The sequence below is a fragment of the Salvelinus sp. IW2-2015 genome, linkage group LG35 (assembly GCF_002910315.2).
Source record: "Salvelinus sp. IW2-2015 linkage group LG35, ASM291031v2, whole genome shotgun sequence".
NCBI lineage: Eukaryota > Metazoa > Chordata > Actinopteri > Salmoniformes > Salmonidae > Salvelinus > Salvelinus sp. IW2-2015.
Window position 1 is genome coordinate 18,645,656 of NC_036874.1, and position 21,224 is coordinate 18,666,879.

Genomic DNA, 21,224 nt, shown 5'->3' on the forward strand with positions numbered 1-21,224 from the left:
GTAAAAGGGAAAGAAAGTTACGTGAGAAAGACAGAAGCTGAAGTAAGAGTTGGTGAGAGAAGGGGGGGGGGGGGAGGCGCAAGAGGCACATTAAACTGATTAGTCTGGCTAATGGAGGTTTACGAGTCCCTCATGTCCTCAGAGGGAAAGATGACTGGCAGAGAGTATGACCACTATTAACTGTACATCACCTCTGTCTGCCCCCCTCTCACTTCCCCTCCTGTGTGACTGCCATGGTGAACCGGGCCACTAAAACACCATGAAACCCAATAGCCTAAACACTCATCATTACAGCGCATACATGAGCCACATCACCCAAAACAGTATTAACTGTCCCCCTCAGTGACTTAATGCACACATTAAAACMTCCAAGTATTACCAATGCAAAAYAAGTCTAACCACTTAAGCCTCAACCACCATCTGTAATGTCCAGAAATAAAGCGATCATTGGTGAAAATGGTTTTTACACGTCTGTTTTATTGAATCACTGATGACTTGAACCAAGAGCAAAAAAAAATATCCTCTGCTCCTTGAGGGACAAGCAGAAAAAACAGGATGTTGTTGCTGGATGGGAATGCTGTGTAGGAACAGGAATAAAAAATATTCTCGGTAGTGTCTTGCTAAAAGCCAGTCTCTTGACCTGCCCAGTTGGGTGTCTGGGGAAAAAAGGGAGGAGAAAAGGGAGGAGAGGTTAGACTACCAGTTGACAGACATACAGTATTTTGTTTCTGGGCTTTAATGAATTCTGTGATGAATTAAAAACAGAAATCCCCATGAGAGTATGTAGTCGAACACTTGAAGTTGACTTAAAATGTGAGCAAGTGTGTGTCCGCCCATGTGTATATGCATGCGTAACGGACCCCCAACAGCCCATCCAGATGGCAGGCAGTAAATGTATTAGAAGTGATTTGTAGCCCTGAGGATGTAATGACACTTGTTTGCAGCCTCTTATCTAATTAGAGAAATACCTTAACGAGGGTCTCTGCTTTTACTAAACAGAGATATAGCAGCTCTCTTCCTGCAGATATTCAAACAAGAGAGGTGGTAACTGAACACATCAAAAGATACCTACTCAGAACTGGACAGTTAAAAGGGGGACATTTAAAGCGCACTTGGCCCCGTTGTGATTAGATATATATTTATAATAAACTAATCTGAAGGGGTCGGGAGGCGGTGGACTGACTCATTTAAAAGTTGAAGAATCCGTTTAATTTTGGTTTTACAGACATGTCCTTCTCTTCCTAACTTCAAGGAGCACTGCTGGCATGGGGAGAGGGTGGGGCTCAGGGATGTGTGGGATCATTGAGGATTACCTTCGTGGATTAGTTTTACATACCACTCATACATGGTCAAGATCAAAACAGACCAAAATTTGGACCCCAAGCCAAACATCTGTGGGGACCTGTACTAAGTGCAGGGAACTSCGTAYWTTGAGTAATGTTCAATGAGGCTAGTGTGAGAATCGACCTTATTTGTGCAGCGGTAGCTGAGTCACAGGGKACAGGCCCTGTTTTACGGCGGCGTTGACATCTACCTTGTCATTAGGCCTATGAAGATCAATGGGATGATGGAAGTGCCCGCTAGCTCCGTTAAAACCTGCTCTTACTGGCTGATTCCGTGTCAAGTGGAGCGTTTTGTTGAAGCTGGTTCGTCGACATTCTTCTAGCCCTGTTCTATCTGAGCTGATCATTTCGAGAGGGCTTTGAACTGTGTCCACCCACGTAAGAGACAGAGTCAGTTGGAAAATGGAATAGGTAGTCTAGTCTTTGACAAGGGATGGGAGGGTGGGTAGTGGCGACAACACGCTTACCTCGTTCCTGCTGGCGTGGGCCATCTTCTTCTCGATGTTCATGGCCAGCATCTGGCTCCTGAAGGACAGGCTCTTTGTCTTCTCAATCACCTGCTGGTACGGCGACACAGCGTTGTTCCCCATCACCACGTGACCCTGGATAAGAACAGGACGAGGGGCGCACAGTTAGGCCTAATCACACAGCGGGGAGAGCCAATCACATCTCGTCTCACAGACACGCCACCGTTTCGCCAACCCGCCAGCCTCTCGGGACACATTTATGTAAATRTCAGTGCACATCTAGGTAATTCTATGTCATTCCAGACAGAGTGGCTAGGGTATGATTAGCTGATTACAGAGAACTCTGCGCCGTGATGGGTASGCCAAAACATGCAAGACCCAATGTGGAGCTGTACAGAGGAGAACAAGGACTTAAAAAGGGTAAGGTATTGTGGTTGCTTACTTCGTACTGTGTTGTATACCCTCCTATTATGATAATGGCCCATCCCATYCCTTGTTATTCTCGTCTTAGTCATTCTACAGTTATGCACTTTATTGCATCTAGAGGTACACCGGAGAATAAGCTCCCCGATTACGAGGAGTAAAAAAAAAAAAAAAAAATCAGATTAATCAATTGCGTGGGAGCAGAGGTCATTGATTGTCGAGGCAGACAGACAGGGCGTCAGTCTTACCAGTTTGGAGTCTATCTTGGCATCCAGCCTGGCGTTGCGGATAAGGTTGACAATCCATCTCTCCGCCTCCTCGGGGGTCATGTTCAGCTTGTCTGCCAGCATGCTGAGGAGGAGCAGAGGAGAAACAGGATTTTTAGAAGGCGAGTGGAACAATACACACGTGTCCTCCGATTAAATAGGCGGTAGAGAAGTTAAGTTGCTAATTGTTTAAAGAAAAATGTGGCCTGAGTTGTGTCTATATAGTTCATATACACACCACATCATCACATTAATCAACTGGGGCGTGGGAAGGTGTACCCCTCTGCCCAATGAGGTCATTTCTGGGCAATATTTGTCCCTTCAGGGGACCCTTTTTGGCCCATTATAGCCCAGGGGCAAAAGTTGGGTATAGCCTCTAATGTACTGAAGCAAACAGCAGAAAAGACCACACYTCAGAAAAGCAAAGATTACACAGTGTACATAACATGCTCCTTCATTGTCAGACTGACCAGGTGAAAGCTATGATCTCTTATTGAAGTCACTTGTTAAATCCACTTCAACTCAGTGTAGATGGAGACGTGTTAAAGATTATTCACTTTTTTTTTTTTTTTTTAAATGGTAGCAGGTGCACCGGTTTGAGTATGTCAAGTACCGCAACCCTGCTGGGTTTCAACCTCAACAGTTTCCCGTGAGCATCAAGAAATGTCCACCATCCAAAGGACATCCAGCCAACTTGACAACTGTGGGAAGCATCGGAGTCAACATGCGCCAGCATCCCTGTGGAACACTTGAAACCTAGTGGACTCCATGCCCTGATGAATTGAGGCTGTTCTGAGGGCAAAGGGGGGGTGCAACCGTATAGCAAGAAGGTGTTCCTAATGTTTGGTACACTTCGTGTATATGACAATCCTTTTCAGTGGCGGTCTGATGCCATACCTCTACACTTGCTACACTACTAAATATGACGAATGGGCTGCATTAGGACTGTAACAAAGCTAACAGGACAATGCTAATACATTACCAAGTCATTAACACATTCTTAGACTAAAAGGCCTATAAAGTAAAATACAATGACATGTCAAAGATACCGGATCAGGGGAACATGCGCAAATGATCTTACATGAACTAGAACAGAAGATTGCATGACTCCCCAGGCTAACGCAATTAGAGGAGTCAGTGGGAATCCCGGTTTCTCTCCCTAGCCAGTCACTTTACTCTTTGATGTTCTCTCCTGGACACACACTTACGTTCACCCCACCTGGCCCAGAGCCTGCCGTGACAGAGCGGGACCTMCTACTGTCCCAAAATGAAAGCCAGGTTGCTGCCGTGGAGCTCTTTGATAGAGCGGTGGGACATGGATGTGTCACCGAGGGAGAGAGGGAGGTGGTGGGCGCCTGGCCCTCTTTGATCCAAAGCCTTTTCCAGTGCAGCAGGCCTCRCTTGCGGCTTTGAAAATAACTAAACCCCCTTGATACTACTACCACCCTCTAGACCCACTCCTTCCCGCCCGCCCGACATTTCCTGCTGTTCCCCCATTTCATATTAGGGGCCTATAAATATACCCATCTCCTCCACCACAAGTAGTATAGCTAGTTCCTTCTCATCCCACAGCCCAGTCACCTAACACACACCTCTCGAACACACCTTTGAACGAACCTCATTAATACACTCGTTCAACAACAGATAGTGTGTGTGCATTGACCGTGGGGTTATGAGGACTGTATGAAAAGTGCACCCCACTAATTATAATTTCCTGCTCCATTAATCAAGTTTCTTCTCCCCCACGGAGATCGGAGAGACAGACCTGTGAGTATGCCAGACCCTCGCCACCCCAAACCACCTCTCGCTATTGGATCAGACCCAGTCCACAATAGTTGCCAATACCAGCAGGACCGTTTCAACGGTCACTTCKCAAACGCTGACTTCTTCAAGACATTCTCCCTCGTAAATTCCCATTTGGAAATAACCTCATTTGGGATAATGTTTGCCTTACCTCAAGGCCCGACAGCAAAAACACATTCTCGCCCCTCTCTGACCCAGCTTGGCATCTTTTTTGAAAGTAGCAGCAAAACTACGTACGGAGGGGGTTGAAATTACATCAGTGTCTGGAAGGGGCTCAAAAAAGACAAAAAAACAAATAATAAACAGCATTACCTCAGCATAGAGGCAGTGCCTCGGGGGATTCCAAGTAACAKGAGCGTGATGATCCATCACCACTTTCACCACAGCATTGTTGAAGGAGGTGGATACCAGAAGAGAAAAACACCAGTTAAGAATTGATTAACGTTGAATCCCCACGGGCTGGAGGAGTGGAAAGGGGCACGACCAACCTGTCACTCGCACTCAAATGACTAAATTACGGCKAAATGCTGCGGAAAACAAAATTGCACTTACGGCTCATTACGAAGGACCCGACAAGAGAAAAAAAATACAAAAAAAGTCAGTTGTCCACTCACGTGAGTTTAGGTCATGATGGCTAACATGTGTCTGCCATCCAGGAGTGACAGAATCAACACTAAAAAGGAGACACACAGGTCGCACCAATTTGGGCAAAATGACTGGTGTAGGTCTATAAACACGGTTCAGTTTCAAAATGTAACCCAAGAGATGTGTGACTGCCGCAGAGGGGTACGCAGAGTGCGTTCGTTTGGTGACTCTATCAAGTGGAGGGCACATGTCAGTCYAACCAGACTCAGATCCGAGATCAAAACAAATGTGACCCAGTTTCCTCATGGCGAGTTCACCTCGGCCCTAACCCCCTGCAGAATGTGATCTCCCCAGGCATACCACAGTAAACGCGCAGTGCCCCAAAAGGCCCAGGGCAGCCCCTGCATGCACCCAGGACAACTTCAGTGAGAACAACCTACTCTAATTCATTACGGGAAATCTGGCAATGCTTTCCTGGGGGAAGCGCATTCATGGATCATATTTTACAAAGGACTCTGCTTTATCTCCTTTATAGACCAGGTCTCAACTTTTATCTTAACCTGGAACTTCAGAAAATGGGGGGCTAGACCTACAAACTCAACTATTGACATATCCCTTGACCCTTAAGCCAACTAGAACGCCTTCTACACTGGTTTTGTTTTACACAGCCATAGCCCTGTTCCTTGAGAAAGGGGGGGGGTTCATTTCAACCCCTTACTGGTTTCTCAGCACTCAATTTCAGGCTGGGGGGGATGGGGGGGGGGACTCCTGTGAGTCTCTCAGCCACCCTCACACTCAGGGAGAGAGGTCAGGATAACTGTTAGAGAGGGAAAACTCCCAAAAGAAGGGGGCACTTCTAAAGTGGCTGGGCTCAGACGAATGCATTGTTAAACACTACCATATGATAGCATTAAGAGATTCCAAGCCATTTGGAACGACCCCCGCTTTCGGCTTCTTGATTAAAATAGATSTTTCGGGAAAACGGAAAATGACCGCGTGGTCTTTCTAATGACTATTGTGAAGTGGAAAAATCTGCCATTTTACATCCAAGTACACAACAATACTATTTSCAACTATCAGAGAAGTTAAGTGTTAGGAAAACATTTTGAGTGATGGGAAAAGATGTCCACTACCTTTCCATGTGCCACATTTCAGTGTCGGCTGACGGGCTCGGTCTTATGTACGTACTGACAAAGTCACTGGACAGTGTACCATCTGAGGTCAATGTTAGAAATAAGACTGGCTATCAACATTCAAGAAAGTCAAATATTGTAATATTACATTTGTGAATCCAAAAAAWGAAATCAAAAATTGTAAAAACATACCCAAGTCTAGACAAAAAGATATGTGGATGCAATTACGGAGCATAAGCTCAAATCCTGGGGTCACATGTTCACAGCTTCCTATATTACATGAGCCTTTCTGCATAAAGTAACTCAATTACCCGCACTTCTAGTCTACTTTCGTCCCATGTCGTGGGCAAAAAAAGCGAGCTAAATATCTGTGAAACCTTCATAGCCAACAGCTGTAAAAATGTCCTCATTAAAAACAGGGATCAGATTCATTCGAGTCCATGCTTGGATGCAGAGGGCTTCTGGGTAGCAGACTAATGACATGGAATTTGAGCGTTTGTCAAAAATAAACTACGTGTTCTGTCCATCGTCATCGCAGCAGCTTTAAATAAACACGGAAATCCCTGACACTGCCGAGGACCGCTCTGTTTTACCTTTCCTTTACAATCTRGGCTAACAAAGACGTACAAACACAGGACAAAAATTGAGAAACATCACAATTCAACTTCCTACTGTTACCACTAACCTTTGTGGTCTTTAACAAGTAAATGTATCCAATTGCAGCAAGTCTGCCAAAAAAAAGAGCCGGGACTCCTAATCAATTCCAGACAATCTGCAACTGGAGATTTCGACAGAGCCCTATCGTGTTCCATGGTTCAACCTTGACTACAGACCTCCACAGCTCTGTATAACAGGCAGTGCAATAATTGCTCTGTCAAAAGTTATAATTCATTCACCCTTTCCATTCAATGTCCATGACAGCATATTKTAAATATTCCATTCAAAGTTGGAGTTTTACCATTTTTGCCTTAGTACAGTAACTATGTCTTTCTAAATGCATTTCCACAAGTACAAATGTTCAGTGTACACTAAAAGCAGTGAGGTAAAAATAAAGTAGTATATCAGACTAGAGTGAAGAGTGAGCGAAGTCCACAGTAAGATGAAGGCTAATGGTAGACTGGGCCTTAGATGCGCCTAATCTGTATAGCTATACATTTGTTATTTTCTAGAATTGATGCACAAGAGGCAGCCAAATCCTTAATTGTGGACCATTACCACCCCCCCCTAATACTCACCATAATTAGCGTTGACTAAATGTATTGTTTTGGTGACTGTCCAAGTTAAATTTATTGTAGTGGATGTAACAAGGCTTGGGAAAGAGAGAACTTCAGAACCCTCTGAACACCAGCCACCCTGACCCAGGACGACTCAGAAGTGGAGCTACGCTGTTCCTCTCTCCCCCGCATCAGCAGCTGGCAAAATCTAAAGCCGTCAAAGCCSATCTAAACCCTGACCTCTCCCCGAGAGAAACCTGTCCCTGGTTTGGTCTCTCACTGAGGTGGTCTTTAAAAGTTTAGTGAGCAGAACAACCAGGAAGCAGTTAAAGCTCCCATTGACTAATCCCTAAAATGTGTATGTGGAGATGTGAGTGTATTTGACTGGGGAAAGGGGCAATAAACGCTTATCTGTGGGGGGCATTCCTGTAATCACTGCACATATCCACCCTCTTCCTGCAGCTGGTCTGCTTAGCAAGCTCATTGGCTGGTGACAGACTGTCATGACCTTCCTGTGTACTTTAGCTAGTCTGAGCTGGCCACTGTAGTGCATGGTGCACATCTTAGCATTTGMACAGTGATGGCGAACAACGGTCTAGCAAAGACTGATCCCTTGCAAGGTCCTTCCCGTCAGTTCCCCAACTGGTGCTTTGCATCACTCCCTGGTCTCACCTGATGCTGATGCACTGGTGGATCCTGCAGAAAGTCTCAAAGATGAACAGACGGGCATTCTCAATGAAGTCCTCCAGGCAAGCCACCAGGAAGAAGTCATTCACAAGCACCTGGAAGAGATGGTGGGAAATAAAAGTTAAGTAATACAAATATTGTAGTGATTATTTGCCTCTGTGTATGCATTTCTATAAAAGACCARTGCAGGGTTTAAGGAAAGTAAAACAGTTAAATGAATGTTAAGCTTTTTCGTAAACTCATTAGCGCAATCAAGATTGGATTCTYACTGAGTGGCCCTGGAGAGCCATAAAAGTGCAGCAGCAACAGGTTTCCCCCTTGCAGTCCTTATTTGGGATTGAGGCCCCGATTAAAATGTGGGGGAACCCAATTCACTGCCAAATTAAAATAGAGCAGAAGAAAGYATTATTTATATTTTTCTTCATACATGCAGAGTTAAGGGGGGTGGGGGTCTTGCTCTAACCACATTTAAGTTACCAAGCGATTTACTTTGGCAAAAGCCTCAAAAGGAGAAACCCCCATCTGCAAAAAAGTACTCCCAGGCCACTCGGGGTGCTCCAAAATCGACCACAAATCTTTTAATTCAGCTGCCTCCACATGAAACGGGAGACAAGAATGGAGCCAGCCACTGACCACAGTGGCTGTGACTTATCACTGTTCATCTGTGCCCAGGGGTGCAGGGTCAACTGTGCAGTGRGGGAGAAACCAATTTACACACCACCACACTCTCAGGGGTTCTACAGCCACCATAGGGGCAAGAACACCRTCTGCCCAACATTAGAACACATGGGCTAGCTACACTGACAGATGGGCTACAGCAAAATTGAAAAGTTTACACCGCCATAAAAGAGCAGTAAGACAGCTCTACTTAGTGTTCATGACCCCATTGTGCACTCAAATGATGGGTCAAAAGGCTTTACATTCCTTTGTGGTTATTACTGCGTTCCTACTCTCGAGTACTAGGTTCACGTCACAGACCTCAGTTTTCAAAAGTTCTCCAAGAACTCACAACTCTTTGTATGCTTAGAGAGCTGTTTTCACCCTCTATTTCTGCTTGAAGAAAACCCAATTACATGGCGCTATCAGGCAACACCACATTTCAGCAACGACAACGRTTATCTAGGCATGATAAACTTTGAACCGCTAAGTGTCCTAATCAGTGTCATCTGGGATTCAGCCCAAGATCCTCAAACAAGTTTTGAAAGGGCTAGAAGTGACCTTTTATGCACAATCTGATGAGCTAAACTTGGTAGGCTTCCCCCCACCCCCCCCCCCCCCCTTTCTTCAACATGCAAAAGTTGCCAAAATCTGCCAGCGATTCCGGCTGGGGGGGGGGGGGGCCTGCAAGGAGACAAACACAGGCGCTTACTTACATGACAGGGGGTGCATTCAAATAAGACTGGATTTCCCACTTCCTTTCAAATCAATTTCTACTCACTGTTGAAGGTTGCCGTGAAGACATGGGAGTTGGAAAACAACACCGATATCTGACTGTTACAACAATCAGTAAATAGTTGGGTATCACCCAGAGTAATGTAACCCTTTTGTTCTCTCCTCGATGACTCCAAACTGATGCATTACACATGCTCATCAAGACGAAGGCCCATCCCCAATGGAATATCTTTCTACCTCTCAACCATCACTCCACAAAATTGAATGAGGTTTTTTCGTGGCGTGTGTCTGTCTGCAAAATCCCCTTGCCTTTATTGCRTTCAAATGAGCCCATTTTGTGAAAATGTTTGCAGACCCATCACACTTAATGCACTTAAGGTGCAGCAGCTTAACTGTTGCACAACCACCCACCTCGACAGACAGGCGGTCCTGTGTGTGAACGGAGCGCGCTCCGATTTACCCTTTGGCGTGTAAGATCACATATGTGATAATTGTTGAGTGGTCCCTGCAGCGAACCACGGCAAAAACGTGATCGGGACAGTAGCAACTGAATGTATGACGCAACAAACGCCTAAAGAGCATTGTCTGAAAAGCATCTAAACATTGTTTTGCACCGATGGGAAATAAAGGTCTTCAACCGTATACCTCAATTTCACCTTTATTGTAAAATATATKTTTTTTATTTAACCAGGCAAGTTAAAGTTAACAAATTCTTATTTACGATAAGATAAATGCGAACTTCATCATCCAAACGCATTCCAAAATGTTTGGTTACCTTTATTTAACTAGGCAAGTCAGTTAAGAACAAATTCTTATGTACAATGACGGCCTAGGAACAATGGTTAACTTCTCTAGGGTAGGGTGCAGCATTCGGATGAAATGCATGCCCAGTTTAAACTGCCTGCTTCCCGGGCCCAGAAGATTTGATATGCATATAACTGGTAGATTTGGATAGAAAACTCACATTTTCCAAAACTGTTAAAATAGTGACTGAGTATAACAGAACTGATTTGGCAGGCGAAATGGTTTTATAGTTTTCTATTCAATGCCATTACAGTATCCATTGACTTAGGACTCAAATTGCAGTTCTATGCCTTCCACTAGATGTCAAGTCTTTAGAAATTGTTTCAGGCTTGTATTCTGAAAAATGAGGAAGTAAGAGCAGGCTGAATGAGTGGACCCTAAAGTGTCACAGAGCTTTTTCATGCGCGAGACCGAGAGAGAGTGCTTTCTTTTTACCTTTAAATTGACGCGTTAGTGTCCTGTTGAAATATTATCGATTATTTAGGCTAAAAACAACTTGAGGATTGAATATCGTTTAACATGTTTCTATAACTTTATGGATACAATTTAGTGTTTGTCTGCTTTTAGCCTGTGATTACTGAAGAAAATGCGAACAAAACTGAGGTGTTTGGATATAGCAACACTTATCGAACAAAAGGAACATTTGAGTAAATGAATGTCTGCTGAGTGCAACCATATGAAGATCAAAGGTAAGGGATTAATTTTCTCTATTTCTGACTTGTGTAACTCTTCTACTTGGCTGGTTACTGTTTGTAATGATTTGTCTAGTGGGCTATGTTCTCAAATAATCGGAAGGTATGCTTTCGCCGTAAAGCATTTTTTAAATCTACACTGTGGTTGGATCACAAGAAGTTCATCTTTAAACCTATGTAAAATATGTTTTGTTTTCTGAATTTTTATAATGAATATTTCTGTATTTGAATTTGGCGCCCAGCAGTTTCACTGGCTGTTGAAGAGGTGGGACGCTAACGTCTCACGTACCCAAGAGAGGTTAACTGCCTTGTTCAGGGGCAGAAAAAAACCAAAAAAAACTTTAGTTTGCGACCTAACAGACTTAAAAAATTTACCATATCTCTGGTGAGCACAAGGAGAAAATGTGAACAAAACAAGAAACACATTAGACTCCATACATACAGTATGCTAGAAGAAACGACAACATGATATACAGAAAATAAGGCACTTTGATAGGAACGCACATGTCCAAAGTTATTATTTATAAGGAAAACAATGAAGGCAATTCATGGGCCAGCCAGAAAYTGTGCCAGGGGGAAAAAAGTTTGGCCTGGTCTTTTTTACKCCTTCTCCTCAATTGGTAGTTACAGTCTTGTCCCATCGTCTGCAGGGGAGTTGCAGTGAAGGTCYAGAGCCATGCGTCCTCCGAAAAACGACRCTGCCAAGCCACACTGCTTCTTGACAAACTGCTCGCTTAACCCAGCCGCACCAATGTGTAGGAGGAAACGCTGTCACGCTGGCGACCGTGTCATCTTGCAGGCGCCKTGCCCGCCACAAGGAGTAGCCAGAGCGCGATGGGACYAGGAAAATCCAGCTGGGCCAAACCCTAGCCTAACGACGCTGGGCCAATTGTGCACCACCTCATGGGTCTCCCAGTCACGGCCCAGCTGAGACTGCCTGGAATTGAACCCYGTTCTGTAGTGATGCCTCAAGCACTGCGCTACTCGGGAGGCCGTGCAAGGCCTGTTCTAACTAGAGATGCGCAAGGTCTTGATKCTTGATCTGGGGAAACACTGGGGAAGTGCTTGGGCTCTCGAAGAGAAGTTGTCTGGCTCAGTAAAGCCTCAAACACAAATTGTAACAGTGAAATGGGCTACTTATGTGAACTCATTAACACACTTCAAGTCAAACTGTTAGAAAATAATTTGAAATTGACAAGTTGAAACATAGCCTATAGATAATTAGCAGGCAGCGCAAGTTAACTGTCCTGTTGCATAAGACATCACTTTTTGGTACAGTGAGTACATTGACATCATGCGCATACATTTTTTTTATTAAATAAAAAATTCTAGTAATAAAAAAAACAGGGCGACCATTGGAGATAGTCTTGTGCGAAAAGATTAAGGTATGTGTGTGCTGGGCCTGCTCTGAGAAGACTGACAGSACACTACTCCCAAGACAATGCTGCTAAAGCACCTCGAGGAGAACTGGTCTACAACCTGAGTAGTAACACAGAGCAGCATCTGCTCCAACCACATGGAGTCTCTGTAAACAAGACCCCAAGCAGGGAAGTSGAGACCAACCTACAGGGCTCTTCAAAAGTGCACGAGTGTTCAACAAGCTTGGTGATTGAGGGCGCGTAAGGTCTTTTCTGAAATGGGATACAGTTACAATATTGTTGGTAGTATGTCATTTAGCGACTGCTGCCACCCCCCGCWGAGGCATTTGCACAGGAAAGATCAGTTTGAGGCAGTGCTTTGGATACTTTCTGTCCGAGCACAGATTAGGCAGATAAAAACTAGCAAATAAAAAAAWGAATCTTCACAAATTAGTTTAGTTATAGGTTCCTCATTCGTTAAGAAAGACTGGGGGAGCTAGAGGCTCTTTATATTAGCTTAAAAATAGATTAGGATGAAATGGGAGCTTCAGTAAACCGCTGACATAATTTACTTCTGTGAGAGCCATTTGATCAGGCCAGATGTTTTTCATTCAGAGCGTTTATTGTCAAGAAGCAAAGATGAAGGGGGCCAAATAGCCCAAAGTTCAGCCTTTTATTTCTCAGCAGGTCCAAATTATCAAATCATTTGGGAAATCTCAATTAGACTCATGTATGCAAAGAATGAAGCTGGGAGATTGGGTTTCAGAGAATATACCCAGGGCACTGCACCAATTAGCACACCTGGTTAGTCTCCAAACCTGATTCCTGTCCAGTGARTGGGTCTCCAGAACCTGTCCAGCCCCTCATCAGTAAATTAAAGAACCACAAATTTACCCTAAATGACAGATGACAAATGTAGGCACAATTAAACATCTGACCTATGTTAGAAGTAGATGAAACAAACCGCAAGTTGTAAATATGTTCACAGGGACAATGTCTGCAATCAAACCTAGGAAATCTTAATACCAACGTTGTATTACTAGTTCATACTAGTGTTATTTTACAGCATTTCAATCTGAGTGGATTAGTCTTCCACCTAAACTCTTGATGATTCTGAACTGAGTGATACGTTTAACAGAACTACTCCCAGAAATTCCCTGAAAGGGCAGCTAGCTTCTGATTCAAATAACCATTGATGCTTTTTCCTTARTTGGCCACAGTTGTCCAACTCAGTCTCATCATACTAAGAAATATTATATCATCTTAAGGAGAATTTTTTTTGTTGCCTAAAATATCATACCCAAATCTAACTGCCTGTAGCTCAGGCCCTGAAGCAAGGAAATGCATTTTCTTGGTACCATTTGAAAGGAAACACTTTGAAGTTTGTGGAAATGTGAAAGGAATGTAGAAAAATTTAACATTAGATCTGGTAAAAGACAAGAAAAAAACCGTATATTTTTTTTCTACCATCATCTTTGAAATGAAAAGAGAAATGCCATAATGTATTATTCCAGCCCAGGTGCAATTTAGATGTTGGCCACTAGATGGCAGCAGTGTGTAAAAGGTTTCAGACTGATCTAATGAACCATTGCATTTGTTCATAATGTCAAGATTTCCCAAATGTGCATAATTTGTTTATTAAATAACTTTTTTCAAAACTGTGCACCATTTTCAAACAATAGCATGGTATCCCTTCACTGTAATAGCTACTGTAAATTGGACAGTGCAGTTAGATTAACAAGAATTTAAGCTTTCTGCCAATATCAGATATGTCTACATTCTGGGAAATTCTCTTGTTACTTACAACCTCATGCTAAATCGCATTTGCCTATGTTAGCTCAACCGTCCCACAGGGGACCCACCAATCCTGAAGATAACTAAATGGAATATCTTCACGTATTAGCATGGACACTTATAGTAGTCGAGTTTTGCTACAAAAGGAGAGACACTCAATTGCATACAGCTTTTTGTCTACAAACTGCATCCTTTCTAAAATTGCTTTCACTACAACTGAAGCCTTCTGTTGATGCAAGGAMCCATCTTTGTTTGTGTTCTACAACGTACATCAAATAAAAGTGAAATATTTTGAGCCGAAGGTCTTAAAAATCAGCCATGGTGGGAACAGATTAAGTAGAGCGTTTCAATCTTGCCATCCACATGTACTAGAGAAGTAATTCCTCTTGCCAAAGAGCCTTCCCTTGTACCTCAAGAGTATTTTGCAGAACTAATCTACTCTTAACGCAGGCTTCAATTCCATTCAAGTCTGTGGCTAGTTAGCACAAATTAAACAGCCTTCCTGCAAATCCAATTACACTTAACAGAAATAAAACATGTAAAATGTCATGTTTCATAAGCTGAAAAAAAGATTCCAGAAATGTTCCATACAAACAAAAAGCTTCTCAAATTATGTGCACATTTTTTTTWACATCCCTGTTAGTGAACATCTCTTTTGCCACGATAATCCATCCAACTGACAGGTGTGGCATTTCAAGAAGATGATTAAACAGCATGATCATTACACAGGTGCACTTTTTCCTGAYGACAAGAAAAGGCCACTAAGATGTGCAGTTGTGCCACACAACACCACAGATGTCTCAAGTTGAGGAAGTGCGCACTTGGCATGCTGATTGCAGGAATGTCCACCAGAGCTGTTGCCAGAGAATGTAATGTTCATTTCTCTACCATAAGCCCCTCCAACCAGCCTCACAACCGCAGACCACGTGTAACCACGCAAGCCCAGGACCTCCACTTTCTCCACCTGTGGGATCGTCTGAGACTGGCCACCCAGACAGCTGATGAAACTGGAGTATTTCTGTCTGTAATAAAGCCCTTCTGTGGGGAAAAATACATTCTGATTGGCTGGGCAAGTGGGTGGGCCTATGCCTTCCCAGGCCCACCCATGGATGCGCCCCTTCCCAGTCATGTGAAAGGCATAGATAAGGGCCTAATGAATGTATTTCAATTGCCTTATATGGAATGTAACTCAGTAAAATTGTTGCCTTTATATTTTTTCCAGTATACACGCACACACAGAGCTTCCAAGTTGAGTTTGTGTCTGGGACACTCCAATACAGTAGATGGTGTTGTGAACAATTGGTGTTATGCATTAGTTTCTGTTGGTGAGAGTTGACAGCACTACTAGCTAGCCAGTCAACTTTTCACCTACATGGTATTTAATAATTTCTTGAAATAAACAAATGAACTTAAGCGACCAGACTTGTTTGGTTTTGTTAAGCTAACATGCTGACCACACCGCTCAAATCGCGTGCGCTGCAAAGTAAATGTACACATACATGTTATTCAAAGTCYGTTGCCAARCGCCATATAAAGTCCAAAGATGAAGCCTGAAGGAGGAGAGATGACTAGAAACAAACTCCGTTTASCCTTTTATCAACATGCGCATGATGGCGCATGCACACGCGGTCTYGTCAGCAGCTAACTTAAATCCAGTTCATTTCTAGCTAGCTATACCTAGWGGCAAATAACCAGCTACAGTAACATGAAAGAAGAACGCCATCAATCCTTATGGAAACTGTGTGTGTGATCATAAACCAGAGATTGGTATGCAGAGATGAAATAAGTCCACCACCTACTACAGTCTGCACTAGTGAAGAGTTACGCTAAAAGCAGCAACCACCAGTAACCCGCCCACKATTTAATTTGACCTATCACAAAGTGGTGGGTTGGAGTAAGCCAGAGAGTCATTTTTGTAAGTTTTGAAAGCGTCATCTTTGCAGTCCACCACGAGCCAATACCTCTGACGAACAGCTGGCTTCAAATACAATTGTGTCACACGCGCCGAGCAGGTGTASACCTTACAGTGAAATGCATACTTACAAGCCCTTAACCAACAACGCATTTAAGAAAATATCAACAAAACAAAGTAAGAGAAGAGTAACTAATTAAAGAGCAGCAGTAAATAATAGTGGGGCTATATACCAGGAGGTACCGGTACAGAGTCAATGTCAATGTGAGGGGGGCAACGGTGGAGAGGTAATATGTACATGTAGGTAGAGTTATTTCAGTGACTATGCATAAATAGGGGGGGGGGGGCAATGAAATTAGTCTGGGTAGCCATTTGATTAGCTGCTCAGGAGTCTCATGGCTTGGGGGTAGTAGCTATTTTAGGAGACTCTTGTACCTAGACTTGGCGCTCTGGTACCGCTTTCCGTGCGTTAGCTGAGAGAATAGTGTATGACTAGGGTGGCTGGAGTCTGAATTTTTATGGCCTTCCTGACGTCGCCTGGTATATACAGTTGAAGTCAGCTGTTTACATACACCTTAGCCAAATAAATTTAAACTCAGTTACACAATTCCTGACAATTAATCCTCGTTAAAAAAAAAATCCCTCTCTTAGGTCAGTTAGGATTAAAACCATTTTAAGAATGTGAAATGTCAGAATAATAGAGAAATATTGATTTCATCACATTCCCAATGGGTCAGAAGTTTCGATGTACTCAACTAGTATTTGGTAGCATTGCCTTTAAATTGTTTAACTTGGGTCAAACGTTTTGGGTAGCCTTCCACAACAAGTTGGGTGAATTTTGGCCCATTCCTCCTGACAGAGCTGGTGTAACTGAGTCAGGTTTGTAGGCCTCCTTGCTCGCACACGCTTTTTCCGTTCTGCCCACAAATTTTCTATAGGATTGAGGTCAGGGCTTTGGTCAGGGCTTTGTGATGGCCACTCCAATACCTTGACTTTGTTGTCCTTAAGCCATTTTTGCACAAAACGTTTGGGGAAGTAGTGCTTGGGGTCATTGTTCATTTGGAGACCTTTTGGACCAAGCTTTAACTTCCTGACTGATGTCTTAGATGTTGCTTCAATATATCCACATAACTTCCCTTTTTCTCATGATGCCATCTATTTTGTGAAGTGCACCAGTCCCTCCTGCAACAAAGCACCCCGTGCGTCAGCGTTGGGATGGTATTCTTCGGCTTGCAAGCGTCCCCTTTCTCCAAACATAATATGTGTCTTTATGGCAAACAGTTCTATTTTTGTTTCATCAGACCAGAGACATTTCTCCAAAAAGTACCATCTTTGTCCATGTGCAGTTGCAACCGTAGTCTGGCTTTTTATGGCGGTTTTGGAGCAGAGGCTTCTTCCTTGCTGAGCGGCCTTTCAGGTTATGTCGATATAGACTGGATATAGATACTTTTGTACCGGCTTCCTCCAGCATCATCACAAGGTCCTTTGCTGTTGTTCTGGGATTGATTTGCACTTTTCGCACCAAAGTACATTAATCTCTAGGAGACAGAACGCGTCTCCTTCCTGAGCGGTATGTTGCCTGCGTGGTCCATGGGTGTTTATACTCGCGTACCATTGTTTCTTCAGATCAACGTGGTACCTTCAGGCGTTTGAAATTGCTCCAAGGATGAACCAGACTTGGGAGGTCTATACTGATCAGGTCTTACTGATTTTCTTTAGATTTTCCCATGATGTCAATTAGCCTATCAAAAGCTTCTAAAGGTCTACCCTTGAAGCGGCAGCTGTACCCCCTTGGAAAGCGGCAGCTCTTACACGCTTGAGGGCAGCTCTACCCTTGAAAGCGCAGCTGCTACCTTGAAAGGCTACTTGCTCCCTTGAATAGCGGCAGCTCTTAACCCCTTCGATTGGGCGGCAAGCTCTACCCTTGAAAGCGGCAGCTTACCTTGAAAGCGGTCAGCTCTACCCTCATTGAGCAACAGTTTTAGTGGCGCCATCGGTCTTGTGGTGGTTGTAGTAGAGGCGTCCGACCGGAATTATGATTTTCACGCGATACCTGATAAGGAGCCAAGAAAAAGCGATCATCCTCGATTAATCCCCGGTGGCAATTTTTTTGTTTGTTTGTTAATAATGACAATTACACAATACTGAATGAACACTTTTTTTATTAATACATTCAAGTAAAATCAATTAGCCTCAATTAAATAATGAAACATGTTCAATTTGTTCTTACATATGATCAAACTAAGTGTTGGAGAGTAAATAGCTGCAATATGTTGCATGTAAAGAAAGCTTAACTGTTCTGTGCTGCAGAACAGTATGAAGCCTGGTAGGTTCTGTTAACATGACGTCTTCAATTTATTTCCCAGGTAAAGTTTTAGGTTTAGTTTATTATTGGAATTTATAGGACTATTTTCTCTTCTATACGATTTGTATGTCATATACCTTTGACTCATTGAATGTTCTTATAGGCACTTTAGTATTGCCAGTGTAACCGTATAGCTTCCATCCCTCTCCTCGCCGCTACCTGGGCTCGAACCAGGAACACATCGACAACAGCCACCCTCAAAGCAGCGTTACCCATGCAGAGCAAGGGGAACAACCACTCCAAGTCTCAGAGCGAGTGACGTTTGAAACGCTATTAGCGCGCACCCCGCTAACTAGCTAGCCATTTCACATCGGTTACACCAGCCTAATCTCGGGAGTTGATAGGCTTGAAATCTTAAACACCCCAATGCTTGAAGCATTGCGAAGAGCTGCTGGCAAAACGCACTTAAGTGCTGTTTGAATGAATGCTTACGAGCCTGCTGGTGCCTACCATCGCTCTGTCAGACTGCTCTATCAAAACATAGACTTAATTATAACATAACACAGAAATACGAGCCGTAGGTCATTAATATGGTCGAATCCGGAACCTATCATCTCGAAAACAAAACGTTTATTCTTTCAGTGAAATACGGAACCATTCCGTATTTTATCTAACGGGTGGCATCCATAAGTCTAAATATTCCTGTTACATTGCACAACCTTCAATGTTCTGTCATAATTACGTAAAATTCTGGCAAATTAGTTCGCAATGAGCCAGGTGGCCCAAACTGTTGCATATACCCTGACACTGCGTGCAATGAACGCAAGAGAAGTGACAATTTCATCTGGTTAATATTGCCTGCTAAACTGGATTTCTTTTAGCRAAATATGCAGGTTTAAAAATATATACTTCTGTGTATTGATTTTAAGAAAAGGCATTGATGTTTATGGTTAGGTACACGTTGGAGCAACGACAGTCCTTTTTCGCGAATGCGCACCGCATATATGCAACGCAGGACATGCTAAATAAACTAGTAATATCAACAACCATGTGTAGTTATAACTAGTGATTATGATTGATTGCTTTTTATAAGATAAGTTTCATGCTAGCTAGCAACTRACCTTGGCTTCTTACTGTATTCGCGTAACAGGTGGGCTCCTCGTGAGGCAGGTGGTTAGAGCGTTGGACAAGTTAACCGTAAGGTTGCAAGATTGAATCCCTGAGCTGACAWGGTAAAAATCTGTCGTTCTGCCCCTGAACAAGGCAGTTAACCCACCACTCCTAGGCCATCATTGAAAATAAGAATGTGTTCTTAACTGACTTGCCTAGTTAAATAAAGGTGTTAAAAAACGAAATTAAATTAATTTTATCGGCAAAATCGGCATCCAAAATTACCGATTTCCAATTGATATGAAAACGGCCCTAATTAATCGGCCATTCCGATTAATCGGTCGACCTCTAGTATGTAGACAGCTACGAAAAATACAGATATACTCTCTAGGTAGATCGAGAATCTCATGATAAGCTGTAGACCACTACCTCAGGCGAGCAAAACCTCGAGACTTCCTTAGATATCGTGCACCAGCTGTTCACATATGCGTCAGCCTCTGCCCCGCGTCTTACCAGAGGCTGCTGTTCTGTCCTGCCGATGGAGTGTATAACCCGCRAGTATGTTCGTAATGTCGCCGTTCAGCCACGACTCYGTGAAACGTAAGATATTACAGTTTTCAATGTCCTATTGGTAGGACATGTGCTTTCAGCTCGTCCCATTTATTTTCCAGCGATTGAACAGTTAGCAGGACGGAAGGCAAGGGCAGATAAGCCACTCGTCYCCTGATCCTCACAACACACCCAGATCTTTTTCCACGGCTTGTTATTACCTCGTTTTGTCACTGAGAACTTGGCCTAGATGGACGAAGGCATTGCTGGTAATGCAGCCTTTATTTTTAGCTGATGCACTACAGTTACTTCAATGGCAGTACACATCAAGCCATTACAAACCAAAATGGAAATAAATTATCACAACAACTGTCTATGACACATCTCTTAAATGAGTGTCTGAACGCCCCTGCATAGACCTTTGCTTATAAAAGCTTTTACTGTTAACTACRAGGCTGATGGACAATTACAGGCCATCATAAAAATCTGGCCAGACCAATGAGTCATAGGGTTTCCCAGAGGACTTCTGTATTACCCAAGTGACCTACTGCAATTCTACCATCGGCCATTATGTATGGCCCCATGTATTAAAAAAAATYGTCAAGTCCAATGCTGTGAGAAAGGTCAGCCAATCTTGCATGATCCCTAATGGTGTTTCCTTCTGTGCTAGCTACAAGGGAACGTTGGGAGGGCTGGTTGGCTAATCCAAATCCCTCTGTAAACCAAGGAATATATAGAGTTCTGTTAAACTTTTAAAACCGAAGTCTGAAAAGGAGAAATTATTCACAATCTATTGCAAATTGATGGGTGGGTGCGTGCGGGGGGGATGTCTACTGGGACTTACCGACTCACACTCCCTCAGTTTCTTCTGAGCGCTGTCAAAGTCAAAGTTCACATACAGGCACTCCACAAACTCTGTGATGGGATCTTTGTAGGTGTAGGACTCCTGGGAATGAAAAAAACAAACAAATTTCTAACAATTTGCACATGCCTGTGTGTGCTAGCTGTTTTTCAGCAGTGGAAATAGCACAGGTTATCTCGACAGGCAAGGCGGCATGTCGCCAACCCACTACTAAAAATAAAAAAGCCAAATGTGGAGAAACATGGCTAACCAAATACTAGAATTTACAAGGCAGTGAATAAAAGCAGATTCAAAAAGTCCCCTAAACAGTTCCAAACCATGGTAGCGGGGAGAGACCCAAGAAGACCCAAAAGACAGAACAAGCATCGAGCACATGTTTTAGTGATCACACAGAGCCCACCGAGACAGCGCTTATTTAGCTTTCAGAGCCATTGATCTCTGAAGAAGCTACCAATGTTGGGTCGGGGAAGAAATCGGTACTCTACAATCAGACCGTCTGCTGCCATTTATCAAATGTAATGGGTT

At 43.4% G+C, this 21,224-nt stretch overlaps 1 pseudogene; it reads right to left on the minus strand.

Annotated features, from left to right (window-relative positions):
* Positions 1-457: 457 nt before the first annotated feature.
* LOC111958802 (eukaryotic translation initiation factor 3 subunit E-like) overlaps positions 458-21,224 on the minus strand; it is a 48,173-nt pseudogene continuing 27,406 nt past the window's right edge.